The sequence below is a fragment of the Rhinatrema bivittatum genome, chromosome 1 (assembly GCF_901001135.1).
Source record: "Rhinatrema bivittatum chromosome 1, aRhiBiv1.1, whole genome shotgun sequence".
Taxonomy (NCBI): domain Eukaryota; kingdom Metazoa; phylum Chordata; class Amphibia; order Gymnophiona; family Rhinatrematidae; genus Rhinatrema; species Rhinatrema bivittatum.
In genome coordinates, this window is record NC_042615.1 from 398,189,727 (window position 1) to 398,215,179 (window position 25,453).

A 25,453-nucleotide genomic window follows, 5' to 3' on the forward strand; every position below is an offset into this window, starting at 1 on the left:
GATTTCCAAAACTTAGCAATAGAGAATTTAGTAGCTAGAATCAACTAATCCACCAAAGGCCTGTTTTGCTGGAACCAACAAACCCTGCCAAATTTCCAACATTCCCAAGCTGAGATGCAAGTGAATTGGTGTGTGCAGGATATTAAAGATCTCTTGAGTAACTTCTTTCCAGAACCAAGCTGTTCTCTGTCAGAACCACTGCATGTGAACATAGGTGTCCCCCCCCACCCCCCCCATCCCCTTCAACAGTTTGTGCTATACTTAGGAAACATGCATGCATAATATAGTGGAGTGTGGTAGGCTCTATGGAGTAGTTTAATTATTTCAACCCTCTTGCAGCAGATAGTTAACCAATGAGCTACTGTCCAGATTCCTTTTCACTCCTTTACAGTTAGGGTGATGCTCGAATCAGCATTTCATTTGTCTGAGGCTGGGGGAGTGGGGTGTGTGTGTTTCTGTCCTGAACTTGTGCAACAGTATTCCCAGATATATATTCGCCACCCCTTTGACTAACGAATCTAAGTCACATAAATAGTTTATAGTTTGAGGGGAGCCTGCAGGTCAAGTTTAGTGGCCAGAGCTCTATGCAACTGCAAATAATAAACCTGTGACTCATCCTCCAAGCTAAAATCTCCTCTCCTCTCCTGATAGTAAAAGAAACCTTGTTCACCCCACAGCTGAGTTACAAATAAGCCCTTATGTCTCAGTGGTTAAAAATGAGAGAGAGTGTGCATCCCCATATATTAGGGTTTTTAAAAATAGGAGAGATGGGTGTAAGCAATTCACTCAGCTCCCCCACCAGGTATTTTGTAGTTTGCCTCCAGATCTTCAAGGTATGAGCAAGAACTGGACTACTATATATCTGTCTGCATATAGGACAAAATGAAGATATATAAATGGAAGCACAGCAAAATTTACCTCACAAGCTTGCTCCCTGTCTAAGGCCCACCAGCTAGGGTCCTTGTTACTGAACCAGCACTTCAGGTTCATCAGTTGTGCTCCCAGTAATAGATCTTAAATTTGGGCAATGCTATGCCACCCTGTGCTTTGGGATGCCAAAGAGCACTAAGCTTTATTATTGCCCGCTTATATTTCCATATGAATTTATGCAGCTGACAATGCAAAATCCAGGAATACTTGCACCAGTATGGCGCAGGGCACATGCTGAAAAAGATACAACAGTTTAGGGAGCAAAGTCATTTCGACCAAGTTAATTCAGCCTGCGCATGGTACCGATAGGTCTTCCCAGTCTTTTGGATGATATTTGATTCTAGCTAGTATAAGTGAGTAACTTCTAGCATAAAGATCCTTAATCTCTAGGTATAAATATTTCCAGATATTTAAACCCCTCTCTCACTTCATGCATTCCAGGTAAACATTCAGGTATCCTAACACTATTTCCTGACCTGTTATATTAAAAGAAATGCTTACCTCCAGAAATCTTTTCAACAGTAGTAAATATTCCTGAAGAGAGTTAGATGACCTGTTAGAAGGCAGTGAGAATGTGTTATCTGTTCCAGAGACTGGTGGGTCTGTAAGTGCATGCCTGCGATACAGAAGGATAGCATAAACATACCATTGTCCTAAACTATACAATGAAAATTGTATATTACTTTCATTATTAGTGCACACTGAAGAATGATGATGTATGCTTATGTTGTAGCATTCTGTTGTGAAAATTTGGCCCTATTTAGAGAGGGGTGTTTCTGTGGATCCATTTGCAGTTCCTTGTTAGGTATAGGATGGTGGAGCTAAATAATATTCCTTCCTTCCTACTTTCAAATTCGCCCCAACCTCATCCCTGACGCCTCCAGCAAGCATGGAGAAGCTTCCTGCAGCCACTCTAGACGACTCCAGCACCCATTCAGATGACTCCAGCACCCAACAGCACCCATCCAGACTTCTCAAGCATTCATCTAGACGCCTGTTCCAGCATTCATTCAGACGTTTCTAACTTTTCCCTCAGACTCCCCTAGCACTCAACCAGACTCTATTCCTCATGCACACTTTCACTATACGATCATCTACAACCAAAGGCGAAATTCCTTAAAAAACCACACCAATCCCAACTTTATACAAAAAAGAATTATCCCAATCATGACTTCACCACTGAACCAACTGCTGGGCCTCACGCTACTCTCCTTAACCCTAATTAACGCACAATCACTCTAAAAAAAAACAACTCACCTCCTCTACGACTATCTAACAGAATCTAAACCAGACTGCTGCGCTATTACTGAAACATGGCTGAAACCGGAAGACACGGCTCTAATCAACCAACTCCCTACTCACGCCTACGACATCTTCTCTATCCCCAGACTCAAAAAAAGAGGTGGCGGTCTACTATTAGCCACAAAAAAAGAACTAGGACTATCTCTACAGTTATCAAACTCATCTACCTCACTTGAATTCGCTTTATTCAAATCAAAACACCTGCAAATCTGCCTCATCTATGCTCCCCCAGGAAGCCTAGAATCGGACCCTTCCCCACTAATTGAACTCTTAGCCAAGCACATCAATACAGATACCCCCTCCATAATAATGGGAGATTTCAACCTCCATGTGGACAAAACCCCTCAATCCTCCAGTTGTGAAACCTTTCTCACCTCCCTTCAGTATATGGGGTTCAAACAGATTATCAAAGAGCCGACGCACAAAGCGGGGACACACTGGATTTAATTTTTATAAATGAAAATCTGACCACTGCCTCATCTACGATCTGCTCCCCCGTTCCCTGGTCAGACCATAGGTTGATCTCTACAACTCTCAAATGCATCCAACCCATTCCCCCACCATCACAAAAAACCAAAGTCCAATTCAGGAAGTTATGCAACCCTGATACCTTCTGCCCAATACTTTCCTCAGCATTAGACAATCTAGACCTCACGGATGCTAACTCAGCCACATCCTCCTGGATCAAAATAACTAAGAACATAGCAGACCTAACATGCCCTTTAACGTCTAAAACGCTCCACTCCAATTCGAAGAACAGGAAACCCTGGTATACCCCTCAACTTAAAACCCAGAAACAAGATCTTAGAAAACTCGAACATGCATGGCGAAAAAATCCTTGCCTTTCAAACATGGAAGCCTACAAATCTGCCATGCACCTCTACCGGTTATCCATCCTACAAACTAAGAGGGATTTTTTTCTCACAGAAAATTCACCATTTCATATTCGATCCTAAAGTTTTATTCTCCCTCGTCTCGTCTCTCACAAAATCTCCCCCCATGACCATCCCTGACGATCAAGCGGCCAGCAAAGCCTCAGAGCTAGCCACTTATTTCAAGAAGAAAATCTCCGATCTGCTCAGACCTTTAAGCACAAATAACGCTCTCCCTCCTCCACCAACATACTACTCAAATACACTACAGATCTCTAGTCTGGAAACCTTCGAGCAGACTTCCTCCTTAGAGGTTGAATCAGTCCTAAAGAAACTCAAACCTGCCTCGCACCCCACAGATGCAATCCCTGCCAACTTACTCATCGCCATCTCAAAAACAGTCTCCAAACCAATTGCCGACATCATTAATTGCTCACTACTGCAAGGTTCAGTCCCTGACCCTTTGAAACTCGCAATTCTAAAACCACCAGCATAGCTCTCTGCTTCAACGGCAGGGGAGAAGAAAAACTGATACTTCACGCATATCCAGCATAGCTCTCTGCTTCAACGGCAGGGGAGAAGAAAAACTGATACTTCACGCATATCCAGCATAGCTCCCTGCTTCAACGGCAGGGGAGAAGAAAAACTGATACTTCACGCATATCCAGCATAGCTCTCTGCTTCAACGGCAGGGGAGAAGAAAAACTGATACTTCACGCATATCCAGCATAGCTCTCTGCTTCAACGGCAGGGGAGAAGAAAAACTGATACTTCACGCATATCCAGCATAGCTCTCTGCTTCAACGGCAGGGGAGAAGAAAAACTGATACTTCACGCATATCCAGCATAGCTCTCTGCTTCAACGGCAGGGGAGAAGAAAAAAGGATTCGCACTCAAAGCGGGGAGTAGCTGGCTTGTTACGGCGGTTACTACCCCAAACCAATAAGCCTGATACTTCACTTTCAATGCATATCCTGCTTCAACGGCAGGGGAGAAGAAAACTGATACTTCACGCATATCCAGCATAGCTCTCTGCTTCAACGGCAGGGGAGAAGAAAAACTGATACTACACGCATATCCAGCATAGCTCCCTGCTTCAACGGCAGGGGAGAAGAAAAACAACCAATAAGGGCTGAATAACACAGTCTGGGTAAAACAAATAAGCATGGGTGTAGCTTGCTTATTGCGGCGGTTACTTCCCCTACTACCCATAACTAATCAAGCTTGATATTTCACTTGGTTGCAGCTCCATCACTGCTCTCTACATTAATGGTGGGGGTGGAAGGGAAATAGAACCAAAGAGCTAAGAGAAACAGATAAGTATGAGAAAAAAATGTGAAGCTTGCTGGGCAGACTGGATGGGCCATTTGGTCGTCTTCTGCCGTCATTTCTATGTTTCTATGTTTCACTCTTGAAAAAACCCAACCTGTCTCCAGACGACCCAGCCAACTATCGCCCAATTGCTAAACTCCCCTTCATCTCCAAAATCTTAGAAAAAATAGTCAATAAGCAACTCACGGGAGTACCTAGAGATAACAAAATACTATACCCTTCTCAGTTCGGGCTTCTTCCGAAAAACCCGAAATACAGAAACTCTCTTAATCTCTCTAACAGACACAATATTATTGAACCTAGATAAAAAAACAACCTGGCCTCCTCATTCTCCTCGACCTATCGGCCGCTTTTGACATGGTAAACCACTCAACACTTCTGGATCGGCTATCTGACATCGGCATAAAAGCTGCTGCTCTCAGCTGGTTCAAACCTTTTCTACAAAACAGATTCTACAAGGTTAGAGTAAACAATTATGAATCACAACCAGTCCGCTCCTCTCTGAGAATCCCTCAAGGCTCATCTTTATCCCCTACACTCTTCAACATTTATCTATTACTGCTCTGCCATCTCCTCTCCAATCTAAAACTAATCCATTACATCTACGCAGACGACGTGCAAATATTCATCCCGGTTACGGAATCTATACAAAAAACACTAGATCTCTGGAACAACTGCCTCCAAGCCATCAACAACCTGCTCATGAACCTTAACCTAATCCTTAATTCCAATAAAACCGAATTACTCCTCGTTTCACAGGACAGTAACTATTCTATGTCTAACTTATTCCCTATTAGCCAACATTCCCTCTCCACTCAAGTCAGAAACCTCGGAGTCATCATGGACAATCAATTAAACCTAAAAAGATTTATAAATAATACCACCAAGGATGGATTCTATAAACTGCAAGTCCTGAAACGACTCAGACCGCTCCTCCACTTCCAAGACTACCGGTCAGTTCTACAAGTAATCATTTTCTCAAAAATTGACTATTGTAATTCCCTCCTACTCGGCCTCCCAGCTAACTCCATAAAACCTTTACAAATGCTTCAGCCAGGATTCTAACAAAGTCTAACAAAAGAAATCATATCACCCCCATCTTAAGAAACCTTCACTGGCTTCCTATCAAGTTCAGAATCTCTTACAAAGTACTAACAATCATACACAAATCTATACACAAGCTCATTCCACTGGATCTCAATATCCCTTTGCATCCACATACAACCTCCAGACCGGTGAGAACAGCATATAGAGATACTCTCCTCGCCTCACCCATTAAACTTCATTAAATAAACGTTCTCTGATAGCAGGCCCTGCCTCCAGAACTCTGATAGCAGACTCTCTACCTCCAGAACTCCGGAAGGAACCTTGCCCAATCACCTTTAAAAAGAGACTCAAAACTTGGCTATTCGAACAAGCTTTTCATCCATACCAATAATCTCCCTTCTTTTATCCAAACATATACACCAAATTCCGTGACACCAAGACACTTAGCCAGGTTCAGTATTAATTTTCATTTCTGTTTAGTAACACTGTATTCGCTTTTATCTTTTATTTTATTTTTTCCCAAGTTTCTTGATCCAAGTTTCATCTACCCGTTCGATGTAATTGCATTCTTTCATGCGTGTTTTTAACGTTATAATGTAAACCGAAATATGTAACATTGCTACATGAATTTCGGTATATAAAAATGTTAATATATATGGTACAGTTGTAGAATGGTATGCTCAGGTTTTGCATTTACGAGGCTGAGATTGCATGATTCCTTTTAGCTGCTGGATGCTATTCTCAGGGATATGATGTATTTTGCAACCAATTTATCCAGGGGTCTGACTTGTAAGGGGAAGCAGTGACCATCCTCCATTATCTTTGGCTTGTTACCTTATCCTAGAGGGTTTATAGACCACTGCTGCTCTCACATGTCTTAACTGGTATTTGAGTTCCTCAACTTATCTAGTTCACTTATCAACATCAATATAAATTTTACTTCATAATTGCTGTTTCATAGTATTGTCAGTGGTCCTTGAATATGCCCTATGGGAAATAAAACCATTTCTTCCATCAAGACCTTCATTTACCTGTGATTAAAAATAAATAAATAAATAAATTAGCTTGAAAGACTTACTCTCTTTTCTGTACTTGTGAGTTAACTGCCCTATAGCAGGGGTGACCAACCTTTCTCTCATTAAGTGCCATGAAATGCACAGTAACAATCTCATGTTTTATTTTTTTTGGGGGGGGGTGTTCCAGTGAAGATCCCTCATTCCCACCAGTCTGTCTCTTATTTTTCCGAACAGGTTTTTCTTGGTCATCCTGTTCACTATTCTCTTTCTCAGTCCCTCTAGCTCTCCATCCTGTTCCCACCAGTCTGTTAATCTTCCATCTCTGCTTCTTCTAATCTCTGTTTCCCTGTACGTACCAGGATCATTCCAGACGGTGGGTTATGTCCCCCATCCAGCAGATGGAGTCAGAACAAAAAACTCTCAGGGGAGGTCCCTTATAACCACGCCTCCCCTGACTCAATCCTCAGTATAGTTCTGACTCCAGCAGATGTTGAGCAGGGGACACTGAGGTCCCCAGCATTAAGCCTTAGGGTTTTACTCTTTTAATTTATTTTATTTTTCTGTGAGGGATCAAGTTGTCTTATACAAATTATTAGTAGAGATTAGCTTTCAGCCAGGAAAGGAGTTTCTTTTTGTTCCTGAGAGAACAATGTCTTGCTGACAGGCTGTGTTTTCTATCTTCTCTTCCTTTCTTTCCTACCTCCTCCCTTTTTTGTTGCAGGGCTGGAGGTAAGTGTTTTATTTTTATTTTCAGGGCGCCGTAGGTTTTTCTACTTCGGGGCGTTCAGGTCCGAGGGAGCACATCGGTGGGGCCGATCCTCCCCTCTTGCCCGAGGTTGTGTGGACCCGCCCTGCCCTTGAGGGTGCGAGAAGTATCCCGACCCGCGGCCCCGCGACGTAATATTCCCCGGGGCTGCCTGCCGTCGGAGGTACCATTCGCCGACGGCTTCAATCGGGTCGGGTGGTGGGGAACCGGGCCGGACCCGCAGCCTTCAGTCCCGGTTGACTTGACTTTATTTTCGCGCGCAGCGAGCTGCCCTCCTCCCTCCTCCCTCCCTCCCTCCCTCCTCGCACATTTTAGAGACATTGAGCGGTGACGTGACGGCGACGGTGCACAGGGAATTCCCCTGCACCGAGGAAAAAAATTTTTTTCTGTCAGGATGGCTTCAGATGGGAAGACAATGCCCTTCTGCGAGGGAGGTCGAGCGCCTTCAGGACCGCGGGGCAGAAGAGACAGGCTCCGTTTCCGTCGAGTGCGGAACGGCGGCCATTTTGTCCCCAGCTGCAAAACGGCGGTCCTCTCAGAGGAGGACACAGACGCCCAACTTCCTACTACTCTGCCTCTTCCTGGTGCCGGAGTTCAGCCTGTTTATCGACTTGGGGCCATTCGGATGATTTTTTTCTCTCCTGAGTTTGTAGTTTTAATGCACAGAGCATTTGTATGTAGCAGAGACAGCCTGCTGGGGGGAGGGGGTCCTCCTCCAGCTAAGCTACCTTGCCTGATACCCTCCCTGGGGAGCTTTTTGCCCCAAGCTGACACCCCTCCTCCAGAGGGACGGCCAGGAACGTCTCGAGGTTCCCTGACCACTCTCCTGCAACTCCCGCAGCAAGTGGGGGGTGGGGACCCTCTCTGGATCCACTCTCTGATGACCCCTCCCTGGTGGCCCAGGTCGAGGGAGATGATCCCAGAGTTCTCAGAATCTTTCAAGCCGGGGAATTGGAGGAGCTTATACCACACATCCTACAGGAGATGGATATTGACCCTCCTCTGGATCCGGTGGCTCCAGATCCTAATGTCAAAAAGGGGGATCCTCTTTTAGCAGGTCGTCGTCCATTAGCAAAGGCTTTCTTCTACTCATCATTCTATCCTAACAGCTAATTGCTCGAGAGTGGGATACCCCTGAGGGCTAATCTTAGGGTTGGTAGGGCCATGGACAAATTGTATCCTCTGCCAGCGGATTTTTTGGAACTTCTTAAGGTTCCTGCGGTGGATTCGGCAATTTCTCTGCTGTGACAAACACACGACCATTCCTGTCACTGACGGGAACAGCGTTGAAGGATATTCAGGATAGGAAATTGGAAAGTGTTCCTGAAGAGGGTTTTCGAGGTTTCAGCTTTGGGCATGCGAGCTGCTATCTGCAGTTCGTTAGCACAGCGGGGCAGGACTCCCGATGGGTGCAACAGCTGCTCACCTCACAGGCCCTGCCGGATTCCGAGACCCAACAGCGACAGATTGGAGGCAGTAGTGGCTTATGGGGCTGATGCTCTCTATGATCTTATCAGGGTGCAAGCTAGAGCCATGGTGGCAGCGGTGTCGGCGCGCCGCCTCCTTTGGTTAAGGAATTGGTCGGCAGATGCTTCATCCAAGACACGGCTGGGGTCTCTCCCTTTTAAGGGCAAGTACCTGTTTGGGGAGGACCTGGATCAGATTATTAAGTCACTCAATGAGAATACAGTTCACAAGTTACCGGAGGATCATCCACACTCGTACAGATCGTTCAATACCAACAGAGGCCGATATCGTAATCAGCGTAGAGTGCGCCCTGCTAGGCAACAACCGCCTCGGGCCCACTTCATCTCGCTCGCACACTTGGAAATCGGTCCTTTCGAGGACGTCGGCCCGGTAAGGATGGCCACGTGCGGGCACCTCGGCAAAGTCGTCTCAATGATGCCAGGTGGACCCACAAGTCAATTCCCCGGCTGGGGGGTCGACTTGCGCTCTTCTACAAAGCATGGGTCCAAATAACCTCAGACCAATGGGTTCTAAGTATTCTAAGACATGGCTACGCGTTGGATTTTGTACGCACCTCCACCAGACAGATTCCTGTTCTTTCTCGCCCGGCGTGTCCCTTCTCAAGCGCCAGGCAGTTCGACAGACCTTAAGTCATCTACTTGCCTTGGGGGCAATTGTGGCCGGTGCCGCTTCTGAATTGGGACGGGGTCACTATTCCGTTTATTTCATAGTACCCAAGGAGGAGGGTACGTTTCATTCGACCAATTTTGGATCTCAAAACAGTCACAAACTCCCTCCGGGTCCCTCGGTTTCGCATGGAGACGCTACGTTCGGTCTTGGCGCTGTACATCCGGGAGAGTTTTGGCCTCCTTGGATCTGACGAGGCATACCTGCATATCCCGATCCTTCGAACGGCCCTCAAAGATATCTTCGATTAAGGTTTTGGATCGCACTTTCAGTTCCGGGCTCTACCTTTGGATTAGCCACGGCACCGCCGGGTTTGTCACAAAGATAATGGTGGTAGTAGCAGCGGCGCTCAGAAGGGAAGGAATCCTGGTACACCCTTACCTGGACGATTGGCTCATCAGGGCGAAGTCGCTTTTGCAAGGGATTCAGGCGGTCGACAGAGTAATTCAACTTCTTCAGGCCCTGGGGTGGATCGTCAATTTTACAAAGAGCAAGCTTCAGCCCTCTCAGACACTGAATTTTCTGGGAGCCCATTTCGACACGAGAATAGCCATGGGTTTCCTCACCCAAGAGAGAGCGCAGGCTCTGCGCGAGCAGATTCTCAGGTTCTTGGCTCTCGAGCTCCCGACTGCGTGGGACTGTCTTCAGGTTCTGGGAACCATGGCCTCCACCATCGATCTAGTGCCGTGGGCCTTTGTCCACCTCCAACCCCTTCAGAGAGCATTGCTTTCCCGTTGGAAGCCGGTGTCCCGGGATTACCAGGTGGTCCTTCCAATCCCAGACTTTGCAAGGCGCAGTCTCGAGTGGTGGCTGGACCCCTTGAGTCTAGCTCAGGGTGTATCCCTGGAGTCTCCAGACTGGATGATAGTGACCACAGATGCCAGTCTCTCCGGCTGGGGAGCGGTCTGTCAGGACAGTGCGCTACAGGGGAAATGGTTGAAGGAACAATCGTCCTGGCCCATAAACCGTCTAGAGGCCAGAGCAGTTCGTCTCGCCCTACAGGGTTTTCCTACACCTTCTGCGTCTCAGAGCAGTTCGAGTTCTGTTTGGACAACGCCACCACGGTAGCATACATCAACCGTCAGGGGGTACAAGGAGTCGGTTGGTGTCGTTAGAGATCGACCGACTAATGGAATGGGCGGAGCGTCATCTCCTCCGTCTAGCAGCCTCTCACATAGCGGGCGTCGAAAACGTACAGGTGGATTTCCTCAGCCGACAACACCTGGATCCGGAGAATGGGAACTCTCAGGAGGAAGCGATGGATCTGATCATCGAACGCTGGGGAATTCCTCACTTAGACCTCATGGCAACCGGCCAGGAATGCAAAAGCAGCTCGCTTTTCAGCCGAAGAAGGGAGCACGGTGCAGAAGGAGTCGACGCGCTGGTACTTCCATGGCCTCGACGGTCCCTTCTGTATGTCTTTCCACCGTGGCCACTGGTGGGGAAGGTCATTCGAAGAATAGAAGCTCATCAGGGTTCCAGTGATACTCGTGGCACCAGAATGGCCCCGCGCCCGTGGTTCGCGGATCTCCTGAAGTTGCGGTGGGGAACCCGCTTCGGCTAGGTCACCCCGCGGTTACTGCGTCAGGGTCCATATTTTTTCCAGCGGCAGATCGCTTCTGGTCTTGCGGCCTGGCTTTTGAAAGCACAGATTAAAGCGTCGCGGTTATCCTGAACCAGTTATTTCCACTATGTTACGTGCACGAAAGACGTCCACGTCGGTTACCTATGTCAGGGGTGTGGAAGGTCTTCGAAGATTGGTGTGTCTCGAAGGACATTCAAGGCTCCACAGGCTTCGGGTGGCACAGATTCTTTCCTTTCCTGTACAGGCAGGATTTTCTCTCCGGTTCAGGTGGCGGCTCTGGGGGCTTTTCTGCAGGGGACGGACTGGCAGTCTTCTGTCCTCCATCCGGATATTCTGCGCTTTCTTAGGGGGGTCAAACATTTATATTTATTTATTTATTTATTTATTTATTTTTTATGTACCAGACCGGAAGTTCCTGTATACAATACATATCCCTCTGGTTCACATTTAACAGAGATAACTAATCGCCAATGCGGCGGTTTACATGGAACATATCGAATATAATGAACGGATAATCTATAATAAAGTACAATCTCTTGTGAAACAACTGAGATCAACTTAGAATGCAACTTGCAACTTGGAAACATATAACTGAAGCAATATAAACATTATAATATTGCTGTAAGACAAGGATGTGTTTGAAGCCTCCAACCCGACCTCCTTGTCCATCGTGGAACTTAAACCTGGTGCTTCGGGCCCTCTGCACCTCACCCTTTGAACCTTTGCGTGCCGCTACCCTTAAAGATGTTACCCTCAAGACAGTCTTCCTGGTAGCAATTAGTTCAGCAAGCCGGATCTCTGAGTTGCAGGCGCTCTCCTGTCGAGAGCCATATCTTCGTTTTTCGCCCGATGGAGTTTATTTGCGTACCGTTCCATCCTTTTTGCCTAAGGTGGTTTCCGGATTCCATGTCAATCAGTCGGTGGACCTTCCGTCCTTTTCTTCCTCGGAGTCGATTGATCTCCGCAAGTTAGATGTAAGGCGAGTGCTAATGCACTATCTGGAGATAACCAATGAGTTCCGGCTTTCAGATCATTTATTTGTTCTTTGGTCGGGACCTCAGAGAGGATGGCATGGCCTCGAAGCAATCCATTGCTCGCTGGTTAAAGGGAGCGATCATAGCGGCATATCTGGGAGTAGGTAAGTAGCCGCCGTTGGTGATTAAGGCTCACTCTCTCCGCGCCCAGGCGACCTCCTGGGCTGAGAGTTCCTCTGTGCTAATTCAGGAAATCTGTAGAGCGGCCACTTGGAAGTTGATTCCCCACTTTTACCAGACATTATCGCCTGGACGTCCGAGCTCCGTCTCACGGACAACTGGGTGACAGGGTTCTTCGGGCAGGGCTGTCCACGGCCCACCCATGATGGGAAAGCTTTGGTATATCCCACCGTCTGGAATGATCCTGGTACGTACAGGGAAAAGAAAATGTTAAAGTAGATGATATTGATCCTTGTAGGACAGCCCATTCTAATTCCCAAGCATCTGAAAGAGAGAAACCTACTTTTGCCCTTCACATTTTGTTTGAAAAAGGATTCGATCCATGAAAGAGCCATCCCACCAATTTCATTTTGTTTAAATGACCAACAAACTGTTGTGGTCAAGGGTATCAACAACATAATCCTACACATTTATCCAACTTTTAAGTCCTCAACTAAATCTATTAAAGATGTCTTGTACAAGACATCATCCAAACCCACTCAGAAAGCTGAAATTCAACAGCTTTTTTCAATAATTTTGCCCAAATAAGGCAAATTTTGAAATAAGATGAAACAATTTGTGAAACATCTCCTAATTTCTTAAAGGATAAATAGTTTCTTTCTAAGCTGCTGGAAACACCCCAGATTTCAAATATGCATTAATAATCAATTGCGAAGGTTTCACCAATAAATTTAAAGGGTAACTATTAAGACAGCAACAACCAGGTTTACTTTGGCCCAATATCTTTATGATCTCGCTACTTGAGCCATGGGGATGTAAATAGAGTGAAAAATCCATCTGAACCTCTCCAGATTACAATGGTTGCATTTTCAAATTCCATGCAACTGACAGTTGAGAAGATATGGAATGTGCTATGGTCATCAACTCCAGTTTTTAAAAATTTGACATCAACTGATTAAGACATCCAGATTTTTCTGCAGAAAGACATTTCCCATATAAACTAAAACATATGCAGTCCCCCTTCCCACATGGCTTTCATGCAACCCCCTAGCCCTGGTCTCTGACACATGCTGCAAAACATGTAGTAACAAACCAAAAATTACAAAAAAATAATCCACTGTAGTGAAAAGAACTAGATCAACTCTACCATAAGGAAATAACTCCCACTACTTATCAACAGAATTTATAATGAGATGCACTACATATTAACATCAGTTGAAAAATATATAAGGAGGAACGAGGTGGTTTCATATGTTGTTGTTAACAGTATCTTCACAGGTTACCCTGACAAACGTAAGTAAAACCATTAACCAACCTCCAACCCTATTATTTGTATGAAAAACTGTATAGTGTCTCAAATGTAATTCATCAAAAACAATACATTAAAGCTGTGGTCCTGAATAAATGTGCTGAAAAAATCTCTCATTAATGAATCGACCATTTAGAGGAGTTTTAACATTTTTCAAAAATAGTCTACTTAGGCAATTTATTTTGCTCCTGACTTAGCTGATTTTTGGACAACTTTCCTCCTTTGGGGGATCTGACATGGCCTGATAACCACCATTCTTTTGACAGGCCTCTTTCCAAGCTAGTCATTCATCTGGCTTCACTGCCAATGACTGCATTACTGACAACAGCTTCTTGAATTTAAATAATTGTCACGTGACTCAGAAATATTCAAATTAGAATAACAAGCATCATATCAACGACAGCCAATCACATTCCTCCTTTAAATTCGCAGGGGATACATATGTTTAGCTTTTCTGAGCAACAAATACATTGCAGTAAGCAAGCATCACTTTTTACTGAAGAACAGCTAATGACTGGTAACCAACAATGGGACAAGTATTTACCTCTAAGAAACTAATTAGGTCAGATCTACATGGGATGATTTTGAGTATATTAAACAAATTATACTGAGGGGTTTGCATATTCAAAAAGAGCCACTGCTACTCTTGACGATTGTGAATTTGTTTCAACTTGGACTGCTATATTAAATAAATGTTCCCTTGATTTAATGCTGCTGATAGTCAACAGGTTGCAAAAATATTCGGCTGAATTACAAGACCAGATTAAACAGGTTGTTGACTCAGTTAAATTGCCATCTGACTTTGAATCTAAATTAAATAATTTTAAATTGACTCTTGACCAGTTTTGTGACACTATTAGATCTAACAAGGTTAAGAAGTTTAAACTCCATCAATCAGATTATGCTGCAAACAAGGTGTATATTTAGGCAGAAGAATGTCATCAAGATCATTCTAATAAACATTTTCGTTTCACGTTCTCATCTAGTGATAGTTCCAGCGGTTCTGATGAGCAGATGACAGGCAGATGTACCAATAGCGAAGAATAATAATTTTTTATCAGGAGATTTTCAAGCACGAGGGCAAAGGAATTTTCAATCCAAACCATGTCTCAAACATACACAAGAATCAACTTATCAGACTGGCTGTGTATGACTTGACATCAAACATATAGGAGTCAACAGCAGTGATTAATTTGTCATCTAAAGAGCTTACGTCTGCACAGTTGCAAGTATTAAGTAATGCTTTGTCATTTGTACCGAGAATATTGATAGATTAGAAAGTTACATTTATTTATTTATTTATTTATTTAAAGAATTTATATACCGGGGTTCCTGTATAGTATACATGTCACCCCGGTTTACAAGGTTTACATCTTAAATTATATTTACATCTTAAATTATAAATTTACATCTTAAATTATATTTAATTTATATTTAAATATAAATTTAAATATTTAATTTATATTTAATTTATATTTAATTTATATTTAAAATATATTTAAATTATATTTACATCTTAAATTATATTTACATCGGTTTACAAGGTTTACATCTTAAATTATATTTTTCCTTGAATCCAGTTTCTATTCAGGATGCTTTAGTAGTACATCCGTACTCAGTTTCAAATCCTCCGGGTCCTGAGGATGCCCATATAGCCACTTTCAAACAACTTGTCTTATCTGATCTTAGAAACATAGAAATGATGGCAGAAGAAGACCAAATGGCCCATCCAGTCTGCCCAGCAAGCTTCCCTCGTTTTTTCTCTCATACTTATCTGTTTCTCTTAGCTCTTGGTTCTATTTCCCTTCCACCCCCACCATTAATGTAGAGAGCGGTGATGGAGCTGCATCCAAGTGAAATATCTAGCTTGATTAGTTAGAGGTAGTAGGGGTAGTAACTGCCGCAATAAGCAAGCTACACCCATGCTTATTTGTTTTTACCCAGATTATGTTATACAGCCCTTATTGGTTGTTTATCTTCTCCCCTGCCGTTGAAGCAGAGAGCTATGCTGGATATGCATCGAAAGTGAAGTATCAGGCACATTTGGTTTGGGGTAGTAACCGCCGTAACAAGCCAGCTACTCCCCGCTTTGTGAGTGTGAATCCTTTTTTCTTCTCCCCTGCCGTTGAAGTTATGCTGGATATGCGTGAAGTATCAGTTTTTCTTTTCCCCTGCCGTTGAAGCAGAGAGCTATGCTGGATATGCGTCAAGAGTGAAGTATCAGGTACATTTGGTTTGGGGTAGTAACCGCCGTAACAAGCCAGCTACTCCCCGCTTTGTGAGTGCGAACCCTTTTTTCTTCTCCCCTGCCGTTGAAGCAGAGAGCTCTGCTGGATGTGTGAAGTAACAGTTATTCTTCTCCCCTGCTGTTGAAGCAGAGAACTATGCTGGATATGCATTGAAAGTGAAGTATAAGAATGGAGTGATCAAGCTAGTTGAAAGGCATCAGGATCTTGAGAAGACTGAATCACAAAGAAAGTTTAATTATTATAATTTGACTAAATTACAAATATCTGCTTTAACTATGTTAGCCGAATCTTCTGAATTGGTTATAAAGCCCGCTGATAAGGGTGGAACGATAGTTGTGAAGATCTATACAAGTATCAGCAGGCCCTCCTTGATCATTTGAGTGACATAAAATGTTCCCATTGACAAAGATCTCACAACAGTTTTGCAAAAGGAGATTCAGAAAGTTGTGGGTTCAGTTTAACACCTCAAGAAAAACGTTTTCTATTAATTTCTCATCCAAGGACACCAACTATTTATTCAGTTCTTAAAATTCACAAAAGTTTACAAACATCTCCTATAAGACCCATTGTTTTGTTACATGGGTCAGTGTTGGAACAGTTGCCTTCATTTGAGGATATTTTTCTCCAACCCATAGTGAAAAGCGTTCAGTCTTCTTTTTTTTTTTTTAAAGAACACATCACATTTTTTTGAATAACCTGTCTAGCATTCAGTTAGGTTCTCGCCCTGTTTTGTTGGTAACCATAGACATACAATTATTGTATACACAGATTCCTCAAGATGCGGCATTAGACATCTCATCAGTACTGTTTCAAGATTGGACATCTCATCGGATATCTCCTGATTTTTTTATTGCAATTATCAAAATTGGTCTTGTTTTTGTTTTTGGGAACAGTTTTATCAAATTTATGGGATCCCCATGGGGTCATCATTAGCAACTTCAGCTGCTAATTTATACATTGCTCCTTTTTTTTTTAACCTTTATTTAAAAACTTTTCTTATAACATGGAACAGCATGAATACTCACAACTCTTTACCGCCCTAGCAGGCACACATGTCCAGGCATAGGCATAGTACATATGAAGAAGACATACATCTGATTAGAATGTGCCTCATAAACATAGAAAACATAGAAAAGATGTCTGAGTGGTAGATATAGAAGAAATAAACAAACTGCTGCCCCCCCCCCCCCCCGCACTGTCCAGATAGGCTGGAACAAGGAGTCTGTGCTGATGGAACAAAGTGTTCTTGTCCAGTTGAGAAGTGCACCACATGCAGGAACCTAGAGTATTGGATCATTAATTGGTTGCATCCAAAATCTTGCTTCTCACTTTGGAATCAAGAGACATTAGGTAGGGATGCCATATGGCTAGAAAGAAGTCATATCTCTTAGCCAATATTGAGGATTTTGTGGAAAGCTGCTCATATATCACCAATTAATGTAGTTTCAGTATCCATTGTGTCAGTCGGAGGGTCTTTATGTATCCACTGCTTCAGAATTGACTTTTGGCTAATAGCAAGGCTTTGCATAAAAACAGGTGGTGTGCCCGATTCTGGGCCCCTGGTAAGATGTCCCGCATCACATGCAGCAGACAGTCATGTCCATCAATATCGCTCGCTTTAGAAATAGAAACATAGAAATGACAGCAGAAGAAGACCTAACGGCCCATCCAGTCTGCCCAGCAAGTTTCACACTCTTTTTTTCATACTTATCTGTTTCTCTTGGCTCTTAGTAACCTTTTGGTTCTATTACCCTTCCACCCCCACCATTAATGTAGAGAGTAGTGTTGGAGCTGCATCTAAATGAATATCTAGCTTAATTAGTTAGGGGTAGTAACCGCCGCAATAAGCAAGCTACACCCATGCTTGCTTACCCAACTATGTAATTCAATCCTTGTTGGTTGTCTGTATATAGATCCACTTTTCTTCATTCCCCCTGCAGTTGAAGCAGAGAGTTATGCTGGATATGCATTGAAAGTGAAATGTCAGTCTTTCTCCCCTGCCGTTGAAGCAGAGAGCTATGCTGGATATGCTTGAAGACTTTCTCCCCTGCCGTTGAAGCAGAGAGCTATGCTGGATATGCTTGAAGTGTCAGACTTTCTCCCCTGCCGTTGAAGCAGAGAGCTATGCTGGATATGCTTGAAGACTTTCTCCCCTGCCGTTGAAGCAGAGAGCTATGCTGGATATGCTTGAAGACTTTCTCCCCTGCCGTTGAAGCAGAGAGCTATGCTGGATATGCTTGAAGACTTCCTCCACTGCCGTTTAAGCAGAGAGCTATGCTGGATAAGACTTCCTCCACTGCCGTTGAAGCAGAGAGCTATGCTGGATAAAAAAGCTATGCTGGATAAAAATTGGCCCAGGTAGTCCAATACACGCTCCCAAAATTGCCGGATGAGGTTGCAGTCCCAAAAATTATGCCGGAAGGTGGCAGGGTTATGCCCACATTTGATACAAGCAGCAGACGTAGCCAGCTGCCATCGGAAGGCCTGTACTGGAGCCACATAACTTCTGTGTAACAGTTTGAATTGAATTTCCCGTAATTGTATATTTTCCGTATAACTGGCTACTTTTTTAAAGCAATCAGCAAGTTGAGGTGGGGAGATTTCACACTGACAGTCGAGTCCAGGCAGCAGCCATACAAGCAAGATGCTCGGAGGTGTCCAGGGGCAATACCTTTTTCAACATGGTGGAGAAGAAGGATCTTAATGAAGCTTGGTGGGGGGTGACTAGAGTACCACCTGCCCATGTCTGTAAAAATGCCTCACTTGAAGATAAGCGAAAAAACTGTTCCGATGAATCCCGAATTTGGATTGTAATTCTGTGAATGAATGAATGTGTCCTCCTTCATCATTAAAAAGGTGATGGATATGAGTAAGGCCCAACTGTTTCCAGTGTTGAAACACTGCATTCTCCCATCCAGGGGTAAATGTAGGAAGGCCATCAATGCTTGCAAAGATTAAGGTCTGCCAGGAGACATGAAGCCGTAAACAAAGATGTCACCATGCTTTACGACAAGCCGCCACATACAGGAATTCTTGAATGGGTAGGGGGTAACGCAGATTTTGGCGCTGTCAGGAGGTTTCTTAGGGCAAATGGTGTACACCAGTTTTTTTTTTAGCAAGTCCATTGGTGTGAAGAAGTCTGAGGTACCCAGCCATTCCCTGATATGGCACAAAAGATTGGCAACATTGTATAAGTGAAGATTGGGGCACATCAGCCCTCCCTCGGACAACGGACGCATCAAGGTCGTTAGAGCAATCCTTGCTTTCTTATGCCACCAGAGGAAACTTCGTAGTGCAGTGTTCAGTTCAGCAATGTGTGACTTGTGAATCCAAACAGGCAGCATGTGCATGACATAGATCCACTTGGGAAGTTCAATCATTTTGAAAAGTTGGATCCACCCAGATAATGGCAGAGACTCCCAATCTTTGTTTTTATTTGGTCTTGTGCAGCAGAGGATTTATATTAACATCATAGATATGTCTAACATCAGTCGGTATGCGAATGCCCAAGTATTTCATTTCTGAAGTGACCCATCGTAAAGGGAGTTCTCCCGGCCACTGCGTTTGGACCTGACCCGTAACATCTATGGCCTCCGACTTATGGTTAATTTTCAAACTAGAGAATTGACCAAATTGAGTTTGGAGTTCTAAAACCCTACTCAGTGAAATAATTGGGTTCACCGCAAATACCAATACATCAGCAAAGGCCGCGAGTTTGAAGTGTCCTCCCCACCCTGAAACCTATCTCGGGGTCAGCATCTATGGCCCTCAGAGGGTCCAGCCTAAGAATGTATAGCAGCGGGGATAAGGGGCATCCCTGCCTAACTCCCCTCTGGAGGTCAAAAGGGGTGGACATCACCCCATTGGCCATAATAATAGATTTCGGCTGCTTGTACAACCATGCAGTGTTCTGCAATACACTCCCCTGAAAGCCATATTTCTGCAACACTGAGAATAGGTAGTCCCAAATCACTCTATTGAATGCCTTTTCCGCATCGAACCCCACCGTCAGTGCTGGAATGTTATGGGACCTGCAGTGGGTCATCGCCAACCATAAACTCAACAGGTGGCGGCTGGCTTTTCTACCCTTCACAAAACCCACCTGATTGTTAATGATAAGACATGGCAACATACCACTGTGCCTCGTGGTTAAGATCTGGGCAAATAATCCCTGGGCGTCCCTCTTTCTGCCGCGATCCTTTCTCAGTCTCTCTCCTCCTCCACTGCAGGGGCTTGTGCGGTCGGCACAGCCCAGTCGGGGCAAGAGCCCGCTCACCCCTCCCTTCTGTGAGCCAACAGTGAACTGGGAAATTAAGAGAAAAAAAGGGAGAAGAGGGCTCAGAAACCTGCAAAATAAAGAGAAGCAGCAGGACCACGTGGTGAGTGATACTGCTCCCACCCCCAACCCAGCAGTCTATCCCAGCACTGTTTTCAGGCGTTTTAATTAGACGCTCCCTGGGGCGTCGCACACCAGGCGTCGCGCACCCGAAGGAGCGCCACCTAAGGGGCCTGCCCCTTAGTGCGCTCCTTTGTGAGCCTTTGTGAGGATTCAGACGAAAGGCACTCCTTTCGCTACACTACCCCACCACAGCAGTGCTACATGCCCCTTCGTGCAGCCCCAAGTGGAGACTTGGCCTCTAGTACGGCTCAACATTTGCTTCGCCTCCATTATTGCTTATTCTGCCCTCTTCTACCACATCCTGGTGGTTCAAGCATTCTGAGAAGCCTCAGAGCTCCACCAGCTATCATAGCCACAGGCTCCTCCCTTTCCAGCCCCACTCGATCTACCAGCACTGCCCGTAGTTCCAGTAGCCACCATCCGTTCCTTCAACATTCCTATCTCCTACAACCGTCTGAGGAGACTCCCTAAGCCCTACCCACATTCACGCAACCGAAAACAGAGGATCATCCCCATCTCTATAACGCCTTGCACACAACTACTAGGCCTGGCACTTTTCTCACTGACTTTATTCAATGCTCTGTCCATCTCTAAAAAATCACACATCCTCAATGACCTCCTAAACGATACTAAACCAGACATCTGTGCTATCACAGAAACCTGGTTAAAAACTACAGATACAGTACTTCTAAATCAGCTACCTACCCAGGCTTATGACCTACTCTCTATTCCCAGGATTAAAAAAAGAGGAGGAGGGCTGCTCCTAGCCGCCAAAAAAGGATTAGGCCTGACCCTACAAGCCACAATTACAACAGCCAACCTCGAATTTGCCCTCTTCAAATCAAAATACCTTCTATTCGGATTGATTTACGCTCCCCCAGGAATTCTCGAGGCAGACCCATCCCCCATCATTGAACTAGCCGCCAAATATCTTAATGCAGGAAAACCAGCGATCCTCATGGGAGACTTCAACCTGCACGTGGACGTCCTACCTCGCTCCACCAACTGCGAAACCCTACTCTCCTCCCTCGGCCACATGGGGTTCAGGCAAATTGTCAACGAACCCACCCACAAGGCAGGTCACACGTTAGACCTCATTTTCGTAAATGAAGGAATATCGTCTGTTAACAACCCATCATGCCTACAGGTCCCTTGGACGGACCACCGAATCATCTCCACGGCTCTAGAGATCATGGAGCACCCTCCCCAAACTACACATGCAACCTCAGTCGCCATCAGAAAACCTTGTACTGGAGAAATCCTCAGCTCTCATTTATCCAAAGAACTAGCTCAACTAAACCTCTCAGACGTCAACACTGCCACTACCTCATGGATCAACATCACCAATAGGGTGGCTGATCAAGTATGCCCCATGACCACGAAATTGCTCCATCCTGAAAAGGACAACAGGAAACCCTGGTTCACGCCGGAGTTGAAGTCGCTCAAACAAGAGCTCAGATGTAAGGAACACAGGTGGCGAAAAAACCCGTACACTATTACCCTCTTGGCTTATAAATCTTGCCTAAACTCTTACAGAAACATCATCAATATAACCAAGAAAGAATTCTTCTCAAAAAAGATCCACCACTTTATCTTCGACTCTAGAGCTCTGTTTTCTTATGTGTCAGCCCTCACTAAACCAACTACCCCTCTTATACCAGACGCACAAGCATCCAACAAAGCCAACGAACTGGCGGTCTACTTTGAGAAAAAAATAGACACCCTCCTCGCTCCTCTCAAGGGGCCCTCTCCTCAACCGAACTACCCTCCCACCACCAGCACACAACACCCTCACCCAACCCACATGCAATACAAAGCAACTACAGCTTCGATGGCTTCCCTTGAGCAGACGTCCGCCTTAGAAATTGAAAACATCCTTAGGAAGATGAAGCCCTCGTCCCACCCACTTGACCACATCCCATCCAATCTACTGTTCTCCATTCCTAACATCATCGCTAAACCGATAGCAGACATTATAAACTGCTCGCTCTCCCAAGGTCAAGTCCCTGACCAACTCAAGCTTGCTATTCTCAAGCCTCTCCTTAAAAAACCTAACCTTTCACCCACTGACCCAGCTAACTTCAGACCAATTGCCAACCTCCCAATGATTGCAAAAATCATGGAGAAGGTAGTAAACAGACAACTATCCGAATTCTTAGAAGAGAATGACATTCTAACCTCCAATCAATTCGGATTTCGAAAGTCACTGAACACTGAATCTCTACTAGCCTCGCTTTCTGGTAACATCCTCATCAACCTGGAAAATGGTCAACCTTTCCTTCTCGTCTTACTGGACCTCTCCTTAGCGTTCGACACTGTGAACCATTCCTGCCTCATTCAGCGTCTAGCAGATATTGGTATAACAGGTTCAGCGCTCAACTGGTTCAAATCTTTCCTTGAAAACAGGCAATACAAGGTTAGGATTAACAACAAAGAATCACTCCCTATCAGATCAAAGCTGGGGGTACCTCAAGGATCATCCCTTTCACCTACACTATTCAATATTTATCTCCTTCCACTCTGCCATCTACTATCTAACCTCAAGCTAACACACTTCCTATACGCGGATGACATTCAGATCCTCATCACGATAATGGAATCCCTCCACAAAACGTGGTCTTACTGGAACAGCTGCCTTTCGGCAATCAAAAACATGCTAACAAGCCTCAACCTCGTGCTAAATACTAGCAAAACTGAAATCCTCATAATAGCTCCAGACAAGTGCTCTCTATTCAACCCAACTAGTTCCACCCAACTCTCCTTCACATCAATCGACCACACGCCACAAGTAAGAGATCTTGGTGTACTTCTGGACAACCAACTCAACTTCACCAAGTTCATAAACAATAATACCAAAGACTGCTTCTTCAAATTGCAAGTCTTAAAAAAATTAAAACCTCTTCTACACTTCCGAGACTCTCCGCTTGGTTACTACAATCTATCATCCTCCCTAAACTGGACTATTGCAACTCACTCCTCCTGGGCCTGCCAGCCAACACCATCAAACCACTTCAGATGGTCCAGGAACGCGACGGCCAGAATTCTCACTAACACCAAAAAATGGGATCACATCACCCCCATCCTCCAAAATCTTCACTGGCTGCCTATAAAATTTAGGATACAATTTTAAATCCCTCATGATGATTCACAAGGCTCATTCACAACATCTCCCCCCTCAACCTATCCTTCCAACTACAGCAACATCTCCAATAGACCAATCAGAAGTGCATACCAGAACATGCTTCACACCCAGCCAAAAAAACCTCATTGAGGAAACGAGCTCTGTCCACTGCAGGTCCCCATCTTTGGAACCTGCTCCCACCGGACCTCCGCCAAGAACCATGCCTTCCGACATTCAAAAAGAAGCTAAAGACTTGGCTATTCACTCAAGCTTTCCTTGAGAGATCTAAAATCTGGTGAAGCGACAGACGATATACCTACCTCTGTACATATGTTCCTGATTTATGGTTCCCAGTTACATTTAATTGAGTTTATGAAAGTTCTCTTAATAGTTTCCTGTATACTTGTGTTAATGTATTCTGCCTTGAGGCGACTGTTTAATGTATTTCCGCCCTGGAGGCGACTGTTCAGTTCCTTGTAAACCGGTGCGATATGTATTCTTTACAGGAACATCGGTATATAAAATTAAAAATAAATAAATAAATCATAATTTAATAAGGAAATTGGCTTATAAGAAGCGGATTTAGGAGGGTCTTTGCCACTTTTGGAAAGACTGTGATATATGCCATAGTGGCCTCTTTAGTAACCCTTTTTTGAGCAACATATGCGAAGTAAGGCCCATAAGGGGTCACCAACTTCAGTTTTCAACAATTTATAGTAATCTGCATTTAGGCCATCGGGACTGGGTGCCTTGTGGGACTGTCTTGACCCAATGCTCTCCCATATTTTCTGGATAGTGATGGGCGTGTTGAGAAATTGCAACTGTTCAGCAATCAGCTTGATAAAGAGAGATTGCTAAAGAAATGACTTTCCGCAGTTGGTGCGTGTGGGGTTAGTCAGCTTCATATAGGGATTCATAACATTTTCGAGAGAGAGCACACAAGTGTGACCCTGAAGAATCCTGCACTCCCTTATGGTCTTTTAAGGCTGCTATAAATGCCGTGCCTCGTTGGGCTCTAACCTGATTTGCTAGTAGCTTTCCTATTTGTTGCCAAAACGGAATAGTTTGTGTGTAAAACATATATCTTGCTTTCTGCGATGTATGTAATAATTTTAAGGTATATAGTAGGTCCCGATACTCCTTTTTAACCTGAGCAATGGAATGTGCTATTAATTTTCTTTTTGCCTTTTGAACCTCCAATCCCAAATCTATGAACTGTTTACTGGCCAGCTTCCGTTGTCTGATAACATATGCAGTTATGTCTCTCCTCATCGTTGCCTTGCCCGCCTCCCAGAAGAGGGTGGGGTTGACTTGGTGTTTCTCGTTATGACGAGCATACTCATTCCATTTTTCCTGGAGGTAGGCTCGAAAGTCCCTATCCTCAGAAAGATGTGCCAGGAACTGCCACCTGGGCTGCCCCTGTTTTGGCCCACATCCATTCATATCATGGCATGATCTGAAAACTCTTCTAGTCCTATCTCACCCATTCCAATTTTGCTAAATCCGTGGGAGGAGACTAATATATGGTCAATACGAGACATGGACATGTGAGCCCTCGCTACGTGAATATAGTCCTTCTCCTTGGGATGGAGAATCCGCCAGGGGTCTACGAGCTGTAGTTGCTGACACAGATAAGGTACTCCCTTTGCTGATTATATCGTGCAGGCGTTCCTGAGTTAGACCTATCCAACCCGGGATCCACAACTTGATTGAAAATCTCCTTTTAAAATTATTAAACCCCTTTGATGTATCGTGAGAAATTGAGTGAGAGTGGTGAAGAAACTATGTTGATAAGAATTCGGTGCGTACAAGCTACACAAGGTAACCTCAGTACCAAATAACTTCCCCATCACCAGAACATAGCTCCCTTCTTCATCAGAAGCTACATGGGCCTCTTCAAATACTACGTTTTTGCCCATTGCTTTCCAGTGCACTGCCGGAGAGTAATATACCTTGCCAACCCAATCCCTTGCTAATTTTGCGCTTTCAACAGCTGTTAAATGGGTTTCTTTTAGAAATGCTATTTTTGCCTTGTGCTGCTGCAATGATTGTAACATTTTAGTCCTTTTTATTGGGGAAGCTAGGCCTGCTATATTCCAGGAAATACATCTGAGCATTTCAGCCATACCCCTTCCTATGGTTGATTAGGAAACTAAGTGTACCTTGTCTCCGAATTACTGTAAGGCCTACCCCTCCCAGCCTAGAGGTGAAGCCATG

The 25,453-nt window shown here is 44.6% G+C and overlaps 1 protein-coding gene and 1 long non-coding RNA gene across 6 annotated transcripts in view; one reads left to right on the plus strand and one right to left on the minus strand.

The window, feature by feature from the left end:
* Window positions 1–1,546, minus strand: part of LOC115091746 — a 35,952-nt gene extending 34,406 nt beyond the window's left edge. The window contains exon 1 of the long non-coding RNA XR_003856807.1: window positions 1,432–1,546. This is a non-coding gene — a long non-coding RNA (uncharacterized LOC115091746). The remainder of the gene's footprint in view (window positions 1–1,431) is intronic.
* HOOK3 (hook microtubule tethering protein 3) overlaps window positions 1–25,453 on the plus strand; it is a 1,188,278-nt gene that overhangs the window by 53,968 nt on the left and 1,108,857 nt on the right. The gene's annotated exons all lie outside the window — the stretch shown is intronic.